We start from the raw sequence: 10,506 nt of genomic DNA on the forward strand, positions 1-10,506 counted from the left end.
CTACAAATCCTACACTTCTTGACCAAAAGCATGTGGACACCTGCTCATTGAACATCTCATTCCAAAATCTTTGGCATTAATAATCCTGTTGAGTGTAGGGGGCAGTATTTTGATGTTTGGATGAAAAACGTACCCAAATTAAACTGCCTATTTCTCAGGCCCAGAATCTAGAATATGCATATAATCGTCAGATTAGGATAGAAAACACTCTAAAGTTTCCAAAACTGTGAAAATATTGTCTGTGAGTATAACAGAACTGATATTGCTGGCGAAAACCTGAGGAAAATCCAACCCGGAAGTGGCTGCTATTTTGAAAGCTCCATGTTCCATAGCCTGCCTTCGCTCCATTTAAAGGGATATCAACCAGATTCCTTTTCCTATGGCTTCCCCATGGTGTGAACAACGAGAAAGATAACATTGCGTAAGGGGATGGCTGGGTGCCAGCAGCGTTTTGCATGCGCAACTGCTTGGAGCAGACATTTTCTCTCTCCTATTGAAGAAGCCACAGTCCCGGTTGATATATTATTGATTATATATTGTAAAAACAACCTGAGGATTGATTATAAAAAACATTTGACATGTTTCTACGAACATTACGGATACTATTTGGAATATTTGTCTGCGATGTCGTGACCGCTCGAGCCTGTGGATTTCTGAACATAAGGTATTTTCGATATAAAAATAATCTTTATGGAACAAAAGGAACAGTTATTGTGTAACTGGAAGTCTCGTGAGTGCAAACATCCAAAGATCATCAAAGGTAAGCAATTTAATTGATTGCTTTTCTGACTTTCGTGACCAATCTACTTGGCTGCTAGCTGTTTGTAATATTTTGTCTACTGAGAGAGATGTCCTTACATAAACGCTTGGTATGCTTTCACCGAAAAGCTTTATTGAAGTCTAACACGCCAGGTGGATTAACAACAAGCTAAGCTGTGTTTTGCTATATTGCACTTGTGATTTCATGAAAATGTAATATTTTTAGTAATTTAATTTGAATTTGGCGCTCTGCAATTCAATGGATGTTGACGAAAATGATCCCGTTAACGGGATGGGTGCATCAAGAAGTTTTAAGATAGAGTTGGTTCCCTCTTTGCTGCTATAACAGCCTCCACTCTTCTGGGAAGGCTTTCCACTAGATGTTGGAACATTGCTGGCTCGCAGTCAGCATTCCAATTCATCCCAAAGGTGTTCGATGGGATTGAGGTCAGGACTCTGTGCAGGCCAGTCAAGTTCTTCCACAACGTTCTCGACAAACCATTTCTGTATGGACCTCGCTTTGTGCACTGGGGCATTGTCATGCTGGAACAGGAAAGGGCCTTCCCCAAACTGTTGCCACAAAGTTGGAAGCACAGAATCATCTAGAACATGGGTAGGCAACCCTGGTCCTGGAGTGATGCAGGCACTTCATGTTTTGGATTTAACCAACCTGTAAGACCAGGTGTGTTGAATTTAGGCAATCACTGAACTGATCAATTTGCTCAGTTGGTCAGGTGTGGTGTGTAGTTGGAACAAAATCCTGCAGCACCTGTGGCACTCCAGGAACAGGGTTGCCTACCCCTGGTCTAGAATGTCATTGTTTGCTGTAGGGTTAAGATTTCCCTTCACTGGAACTAAGCCCGAACCATGAAAAACAGCCCCAGACCATGATTCCTCCTCTACCAAACTTTACAGTTGGCACTATGCATTGGGGCAGGTAGTGTTCTCCTACCATACGCCAAACCCAGATTCGTCCATCAGACTGCCAGATGGTGAAGCGTGATTCATCACTCCAGGGAATGGGTTTACACTACAAAAGAGTCCAATGGTGGCCTCCCGGGTGGCGCAGTGTACTGCAGCGCCAGCTGTGCCACCAGAGACTCTGGGTTCGCGCCCAGGCTCTGTCGTAACCGGCCGCGACCGGGAGGTCCGTGGGGCGACGCACAATTAGCCTAACGTCGTCCGGGTTAGGGAGGGTTTGACTGGTAGGGATATCCTTGTCTCATCGCGCACCAGCGACTCCTGTGGCGGGCCGGGCGCAGTGCGCGCTAACCAAGGTTGCCAGGTGCACAGTATTTCCTCCGACATGTTGGATGCGCACTGTGTTAATAAGCAGTGCGGCTTGGTTGAGTTGTGTATCGGAGGACGCATGACTTTCAACCTTAGCTACTAACAATTGGATACCACGAAATTGGGGAGAAAAAAGGGGTCAAATTCAAACAACAAAAAAAGTCCAATGGCGGCGAGCTTTACACCACCCCAGCCGGTGCTTGGCATTGCACATTGTGATCTTAGGCTTGTGTGCAGCTGCTTAGGCTTGTGTGCGGCTGCCCATTTCATGAATCTCCTGATGAACAGTTATTGTGCTGAGTTGCTTCCAGCTGCAGTTTGGAACTCGGTAGTGACTGTTGCAACCGAGGACAGAAGATTATTACGCACTCGGCGGGCCCATTCTGTGAGCTTGTTTGGCCTACCACTTCGCTGCTGAGCCGTTGTGGCTCCAAGATGTTTCCACTTCACAATAACAGCACTTGATTGGGGCAGCACTAGCAGGGCAGAAAAGGTGGAAAGGTGGCATCCTATGACGGTGAAAGTCACTGAGCTCTTCAATAAGGCCATTCTACTGCCAGTGTTTGTCTATGGAGATTCCATGGCGGTGTGATGAATTTTATACACCTGTCAGCAACAGGTGTGGCTGAAATAGCCAAACCCACTAATTTGAAGGGGTGTCCACATACAGTGCCTTGCGAAAGTATTCGGCCCCCTTGAACTTTGCGACCTTTTGCCACATTTCAGGCTTCAAACATAAAGATATGCATTTATATTTATACGGAGACTTGATTACACACAGGTGGATTGTATTTATCATCATTAGTCATTTAGGTCAACATTGGATCATTCAGAGATCCTCACTGAACTTCTGGAGAGAGTTTGCTGCACTGAAACTAAAGGGGCTGAATAATTTTGCAAGCCCAATTTTTCCGTTTTTGATTTGTTAAAAAAGTTTGAAATATCCAATAAATGTCGTTCCACTTCATGATTGTGTCCCACTTGTTGTTGATTCTTCACAAAAAAATACAGTTTTATATATTTATGTTTGAAGCCTGAAATGTGGCAAAAGGTCGCAAAGTTCAAGGGGGCCGAATACTTTCGCAAGGCCCTGTACTTTCATATATACAGTGCATTGAGATCAGTTTAGAAAGATGAAGAATGAAACTCTTATTATAACAATACTATGGCCAGCTATATACAGTACCTCTCAACCTTTCGTAAAGTGTACTATGATTAACTGAATGCTCTCTTTCACATTGCCTGTGTGTTGTACAGGGCAGGAGCACAGAGAGATGAGTTGTCCTCGGTTTCTCATTTTAGGCTCCACTACAACTACTAGGACAGACCTGACCTGTTACAGCACCACAGCTATGTGGAGCACTGCTATGTGGAACCCTATGTTACTTTTACTAGCGTTGCTATGTGAAACCCTGTTATGTAGAGCCCTGCTATGTGTAACCCTGCTATGTGTAACCCTGCTATGTGTAACCCTGCTATGTGGAGCCCTGCTATGTGGAGCGCTGCTATGTGGAATGCTGCTATGTGGAGCCCTGCTATGTGTAACCCTGCTATGTGGAGCCCTGCTATGTGTAACCCTGCTATGTGGAGCCCTGCTATGTGTAACCCTGCTATGTGGAGCCCTGCTATGTGGAATGCTGCTATGTGTAACCCTGCTATGTGGAATGCTGCTATGTGGAGCCCTGCTATGTGTAACCCTGCTATGTGTAACCCTGCTATGTGTAACCCTGCTATGTGTAACCCTGCTATGTGGAGCCCTGCTATGTGTAACCCTGCTATGTGTAACCCTGCTATGTGTAACCCTGCTATGTGTAACCCTGCTATGTGTAACCCTGCTATGTGTAACCCTGCTATGTGTAACCCTGCTATGTGTAACCCTGCTATGTGGAGCCCTGCTATGTGTAACCCTGCTATGTGGAATGCTGCTATGTGGACATGTGCAGTGGGATAGCCAGGCTAGCTCATATCCAAACATTGAAGGGTTGCTGGTGTCCATGACTTACTTTCACTAGTATAACAAGTGCTCTGAGAGTCAGGAAGCAAGTTCAGGGAGTGAGTGTTTTAAGAAATAAACACAACTAAATACAAAACAAGAAACATAAAGAACGCACAGACATGACACTGGAACAGAAACAATAACGCCTGGGGAAGGAACCAAAGGGAGTGACATATATAGAGCAAGTAATCAGGGAGGTAATGGAGGCCAGGTGAGTCTGATGCTGCGCAGGTGCCGCGTAACGATGGTGACAGGTGTGCAGCATAACGAGCAGCCTGGTGACCTAGACCCCGGAGAGGGAGCACTAGGTTCTGTATAGTCCAGGGGTGTCAAACTCATTTAATAGAGGGCAGAGTGTCTGCAGGTTTTTGTTTTTTCCTTTCAATTAAGATCTAGACAACCAGGTGAGGGGAGTTCCTTACTAATTAGTAACATTAATGAATCAATCAAGTACAAGGGTGGAGTGAAAACACAGATACTTGGCCCTCCCTGGAATGAGTTTCACACGTGGCCTCGTCTATGAAACCAGTCTGGTTATAGACTTACGATAGCCATGACACACATAGTGTTGCATTTGGTTTACATTTCAATTTGGAACTATGTTTTACAACAAAAAAAAAAAAGACAAACGAAGTCACATCTTTTAAATGAAAGGGACCCCAGGGGACCGTTTATTGTTTTCTCAGGCTGAGAGGGATCCCATCTGCTTCTTTTGGCTTTGCCTTTTGGTCAGTGCTAAAGTGGTGTCTTTAATTTAATGTTGACTTCAATCTGGCCAATCATTTGAAACTATCTCTAAACTTGGAATTAAGATGTTGTGCTCAACAACAGAGAATGTAAAATGCAGACTGTTGTCGATAGATTTATCATCACAACTAATGTTATATAAACCATCTAATTTTTGTATTCGTATTATGACCACAGTGCACTGTTTTCCATATGAAACCCCAAACCCAGATTAAACATTCATGTTTTTTCCAGAGCGGCACAATAACAGCTCAAAGGCACAGTGATACCCGTGATGAGTCAACCCAAAATATGAGCATCACTCCCCAGTGTAACCAGATGGGTCCCAGGCAGGCAGTGCTGCATTGTGAATGGGGCTTACAAAGTCTGCTGGAGGCCCTCCTGCTATTAATAATGAATGTGTGTGGCGAGACACCACTGTGGGTCAGTGGCTGGAGACTGTAGAGGTTGTTTACCATGTAGCAGGTCTGAGGCCCTGTCATTAGTGGCCCAGCAGGTTTTTATACCCCGAGAGGGTTTAAGATAATTTACTTTGCCCAGAATCTGTCCGTGTGAAATAAGCCCTTTTTTGTATGGAGATCTATGAGAGAGTGTCGAATTTTGTGAGGCTTATTTGATCGAATAGAAGTTTAGTAATGTTCAGGCTGTTACAAATGTACTGATATAAGTGGAGGTGCGTGGCATTCTGGCAACTTTGAGAAAAACAATTTAGTTGTGCCTGTTGTTCATCTGCCCTCTCATTGGCTAGAATGACCTAATAATACTCTTAAGGGAACGTTCTCTAAAGTTGTGGGAACATTTAGTGTTAGCTGGGTCTAGCCAATCAGATCAGACGAAACAAACTCCCTATTCTGTCACTGAACAAAAAGCTGAAGACAGTTTTGGCTCAGATTCAAACCAATTAAACAGTCTTAAACAATACATCCCACAGCCATTGGAGGCATAGAGGTTAAAGGGTGTACTATTCTGTCATTACAGTCACTAGTTAGTGGAACAATTTAAAGAAGCGAGACTTCAGAGGGAACATAACCCTCAGACATTCAGCTATCAGGTCTCTCTGAGATATGTTAGGTAAGTGGAGGGAATGACTATATAAGGCACGGTGTACAGCTGTTGTGTCAAGCTTTTGCTGCTGCTTTTGCCTCTGCTGCAATGTGTGCGCACGTGCCTAAGTGTGTGTACTGTGGTCAGAGCCTCAGAGGAGTCTAGTCAGCAGGTGAAGCTCATGCCTGATTGGATACAGGGGTAACGACTTAATGAGATGAAGCATGTACACAAAACACAGTTCCAGGACATGTTCTTCCTGTTATGCGAAACATTTAAAGTAAAACAAATCTATTGACAAAAAAAGAAATACCCCACAGAGTGAAAAATATTTGTCAGTCACATTTTACGTTTGACTGCCTAATAAAATAAATACTGTTATTCTATGTAATCTATAGTGTTGTGGTTAAAAAGGTTGGCTGTGAAAAATCATGCATTTTTATCATGAGTAGACAGACTGATTTGGCTGCACTGCAAAAGATTTCCTGCCCATGTCAGCTCATCTGTGAGAAAACCACACACAGACACATAATCACAGCCCCTTGTAGTGTGAATGGTTCCATTAGACATCAAGGCCATCTAGTGGCCATTTTGATGATGTATCAACTTGTAAACATGTTACAAGGCAGCAATAATATTGTAACAAAAAACTGTAACAGAGCTACATTTACCTCATATTGCATGTTTGATTCCCATGGAAAATGATTGTGATAAGCTACTGTCATTGTTAGATTACATGAAACATTATTGTGATAAACCTCTGTCATTGTTAGATTACATGAGACATTGTGTGCCCTACAGTACAGCGTGATGTCATTATGCGCTGTGTGTCTTCTGTGCCAATTTTTATTTAATATTCTATCTAGAATTTCATGTGGCTCCTGTTTCCTAGGCTTTCTCCTGAGAACACCAGTGGACATGTTCTGCTTGTGAACTGAGCTGCTACTCTGAGAACACTGCTGTGTGAATTGGATATTCTGTCATGGACTAGTGCAGCTTGGCATCATTTCTATGGTGGCCAGTGCATTTAGGTTGTTGAACATTGTTTACATAACCATGTGTACAGTATCTACAACCTTTTTACCACTGTTAACTGATAAAGCGCTCTCTGCCATCTTCAGATTCAGCCATATCAATATTTTTTATTGCAGTCAGTGACGTGTCTTATTGCACTTTTATGGTCTAGTTGTATGAACTCAAAATGGCCCCTTTTATTGCTACATTGCAATTTGTATAGAGAAAGGCAATCTTTTAAAAATGTTAAATCAATAAAAGTGATTCACCTGAAACAGGAAAACTTAGCAATAAAAAAAAATATGAATATTGAAAAGATCTACCGTAGGTGGAAGTCTGGTTCTAGTTCAACCAAGCTTGAGGGAAGAAAGAGGGCCAGAATGTTCATGCTCTGACTGACCTAGTGTGTGTGTGTGCAGCTTCATGGAGACTGAGCAGATGCAGAAAGCTGAGACCTGCAGGAGTTGTTTAGCACACCTCAGACAGACAGACGCTCACACGCCTGCTTTCTGTGTAGAACCAGACTGTGGCAGACTACACACAGGTCTAAAGATGTCAGACAGCTGGTAGGCTACTGTGTCTGAATGCCAGCCAGGTCAATCACATAGTTCCATGACATGTATTTAAGAGTCCATATGCATTTATACTGTGTATTGTAAAACAAACCCAATGGTGGAGACCATATGGGCTTACGGACATTTTATGGGGATAGAAAAGGGGAAAGGGAAAGGGGGAAACCTAGTCAGTATTACAACTGAATGCCTTCAACAGAAATGTGTCTTCCACATTTATTTCAACCGCTCTGAATCAGAGAGGTGCAGGGGGCTGCCTTAATCGACATCCACGTCTTTGGCACCCGGGGAACAGTGGGTTAAGTGCCTTGCTCAGGAGCAGAATGACAGATTTTTACCTTGTCAGCTCGGGGATTCGATCCAGCAGATACACAGTATACAGGCAATTCCCAGACCCAATGAAAAGTGCTTACCTCAAAGGGATAGGAATGCACTGTAGATACAGCCCATGTTCCTTAGTAACCAGGTACCAAAACCCAGGCTATATAATCACACAGATGACACTAACTTTTGTCCAAGAGATTTCAAAGAGTAAAGACATTATCAACTTTTTTCATCTGATTCTAGGTACGTTTAGATGTACATTTAGACAAACTGGTACAAAAATGTTGGTTTGTTAGTAGGCTGTGGTGGCCATCTGTAAGTCAGACTTTTTTTAAGGATATGTATTTTATTGGATTTTCTCACACAAAAAAGTCACACGTTCTTATAACAGGATTACAGCAGTAGTTGGACAGGCATAACAATTTCGTAAACAATGTTAAGTTGTTAGACAGCTGTGCATTGGTGTTGATATAAAAACATGTTCTATATCTAAACTGATGCTAATGAGATGTGTTTACACAGGCAGCCCAACTCCAATCAGTCTGCTGTCCTTCAACACCCATGATCTAAATGGCTCTGGAGTCTTCTGGAGTTTATTGACCCGGGTCACCTGACAGTGACCTTGGCTAACTTGGCACCGTTCGTTATATAAGTCTATGGTTTGCACCTTGGCTCTGTATCACAATGAGTTCTTCTTTCAGGTGGGAACTAAGGAGAAGATGGTGGCCGCTGTGCTCACCTCGTTCTGTTTCACCACAACTGATGACCAACTTCTGCAGCTGGGACAACCGAGATCCAGCAACCCATCAGGCAAGAATAACTCTCTCAAATGGATTAACTCAGTCTGCAATTACTTGCGATTGCAAATATATAACACTTTCACTTAAATTGCTCCAAGACTATATCTCACATTTTCACGCAGGAAAGTCAATGCACTGGTGGTCGGTCTTGACAAAGCAGGAAAAACATCCACAGTCAGTGAATTAAATACACACCAATAGAAATATAACACGGTTATCTGGGTTGTCTGACATAAATTGTTCTGTCTCTGTCTGCAGTGCCCCCGATGGATGAGGGGTTAGACTCGTGGGTGTGTCCGGATGGAGCTGAGAGTGTAGAACTTCCTGGTCAGCCTGCTTGACATCGGTGGGGCCCCGGAGGTGCGGGGGTCCTGGGGGGATCTCTATGGGGAGGTCCATGGGTTCATCTTTGTGGTGAACTCCAGTGACCAGCAGAGTATTAAAGAGGTCCAGGAGTATCTGACAGACCTGCTGAAGCAGCATAAAGTGGTGGGAAAACCACAACTGTTGGAAGGGCTACTTCTTATATCAAGTTTGAATTAATGTAAACAGAATATTTGATCAATGCCAAAATAAAAGTTACAGCTGATTTTATAATTTTGTTATACAAGGTTCTATGAGGTGTATAGAACCCATGAGGTGACAGACGATCTATATTACCTAAACCCATTAAAACCTCAGTGTGACCATTTACAGTGGGCAAGGATGGACAGCAGCGAAGCTGATTAGTGCTTTCAATGTAGTTTTTCCTTTTTTGAACCAACTGATGAAATGTTTTGCTCTGTTGTTGTGTTGTAGGCTGGCCAGAAAGCAGGACAAGATGAACGCCCTGCTGGGGATTGAGATAATTGAGATCCTGTCTCTGGAGAGACTGGTGAACCAGAGCCGCTGTCTGTGCCACATTGTGAGTCTAGTCCTCGTACACACAACTCTCCACACAACTAGACAGAGAGACAGACAGCCAATCAGCTAGCCAGCCATCCAGCTAGCCAATCAGAGATACAGATTATGTTAATTATGTACAGGAGACCGATAGATACATAGACAGACACAAATCCATAGATTTGATTGTGTTGTGCTTTTCTGCTCAAGAAGCCCTGCTCAGCCTTCATTGACCAGCTGAGGTGGACAGACAGAAGACGCTGTGGGGTCTTTGCTGGCTGCTGCATGCCATCAATCTGGATTACCCAGAACTCTGTTCTTTCATAATCAGGAACATCAGGGACAGGAGACCTCTGGCACCAGATGAGGGACAACCGTGGGAAGATGGAGAGGCTGCAGCAAGCCCAAAGATGAAAGGTAAGAGAGAGACTATAACTCTGTGCCTTCAGTTAGACTCCTAGAAAATCATCTGTCTTGGTCAATGTGTAGAGATTGCAGTGACAGAATATGTATCCATGAACTATTTCAAAGACATTGCTTAGCTACGTTAGCGAAAGCATTGTGGCATTGATATTTTTTCATGTAAAATGTTGTCTCTGTGTAGGATACGTGGCAGCAAAAATAACCTTGATAAAGTACAACGCCTTCAAGAAAAGGACCAAAGGCCCAGACCCCCTTCCTACAACCCATTTGAGACATTGACAGTTTTAGTTGCAGATCCATTTGATCTTGATAAGATTCCTATAGTTTCAGTACAGTAAAGGTGTTATGTGTGAACTGATACACATTTTGTATTTTAGGATAATATGAAGAAAAAGAAGGGAGGCCTGCCCTGCCTGCAAACCCTCCACAACCTCGTTCTATTACCTCATATCTTACATTTATGGATTACAACTGGAGTTTCCATCAGCTTTTGAAGGACAATTTAAAAAGACCTGACAGCACATTTTTCTTAGTAGCAACTGTGTAGGAATTACAAAGCCAATACACCTCTGAGAAATGTGTGTTTATTTTATGTTACCAAAATATGTTATATGTGAGTGTCAATATTTATTTATTAGTGGTTATTTAATTATCT

The 10,506-nt window shown here is 43.1% G+C and overlaps 1 pseudogene; it reads left to right on the forward strand.

The window, feature by feature from the left end:
- The first annotated feature begins 8,430 nt into the window (after positions 1–8,430).
- LOC139390894 (ADP-ribosylation factor-like protein 13B) lies at positions 8,431–10,130 on the forward strand (annotated as a pseudogene).
- Positions 10,131–10,506: the final 376 nt, after the last annotated feature.

This window comes from Oncorhynchus clarkii, chromosome 31, assembly GCF_045791955.1.
Source record: "Oncorhynchus clarkii lewisi isolate Uvic-CL-2024 chromosome 31, UVic_Ocla_1.0, whole genome shotgun sequence".
Classification (NCBI taxonomy): Eukaryota; Metazoa; Chordata; class Actinopteri; order Salmoniformes; family Salmonidae; genus Oncorhynchus; species Oncorhynchus clarkii.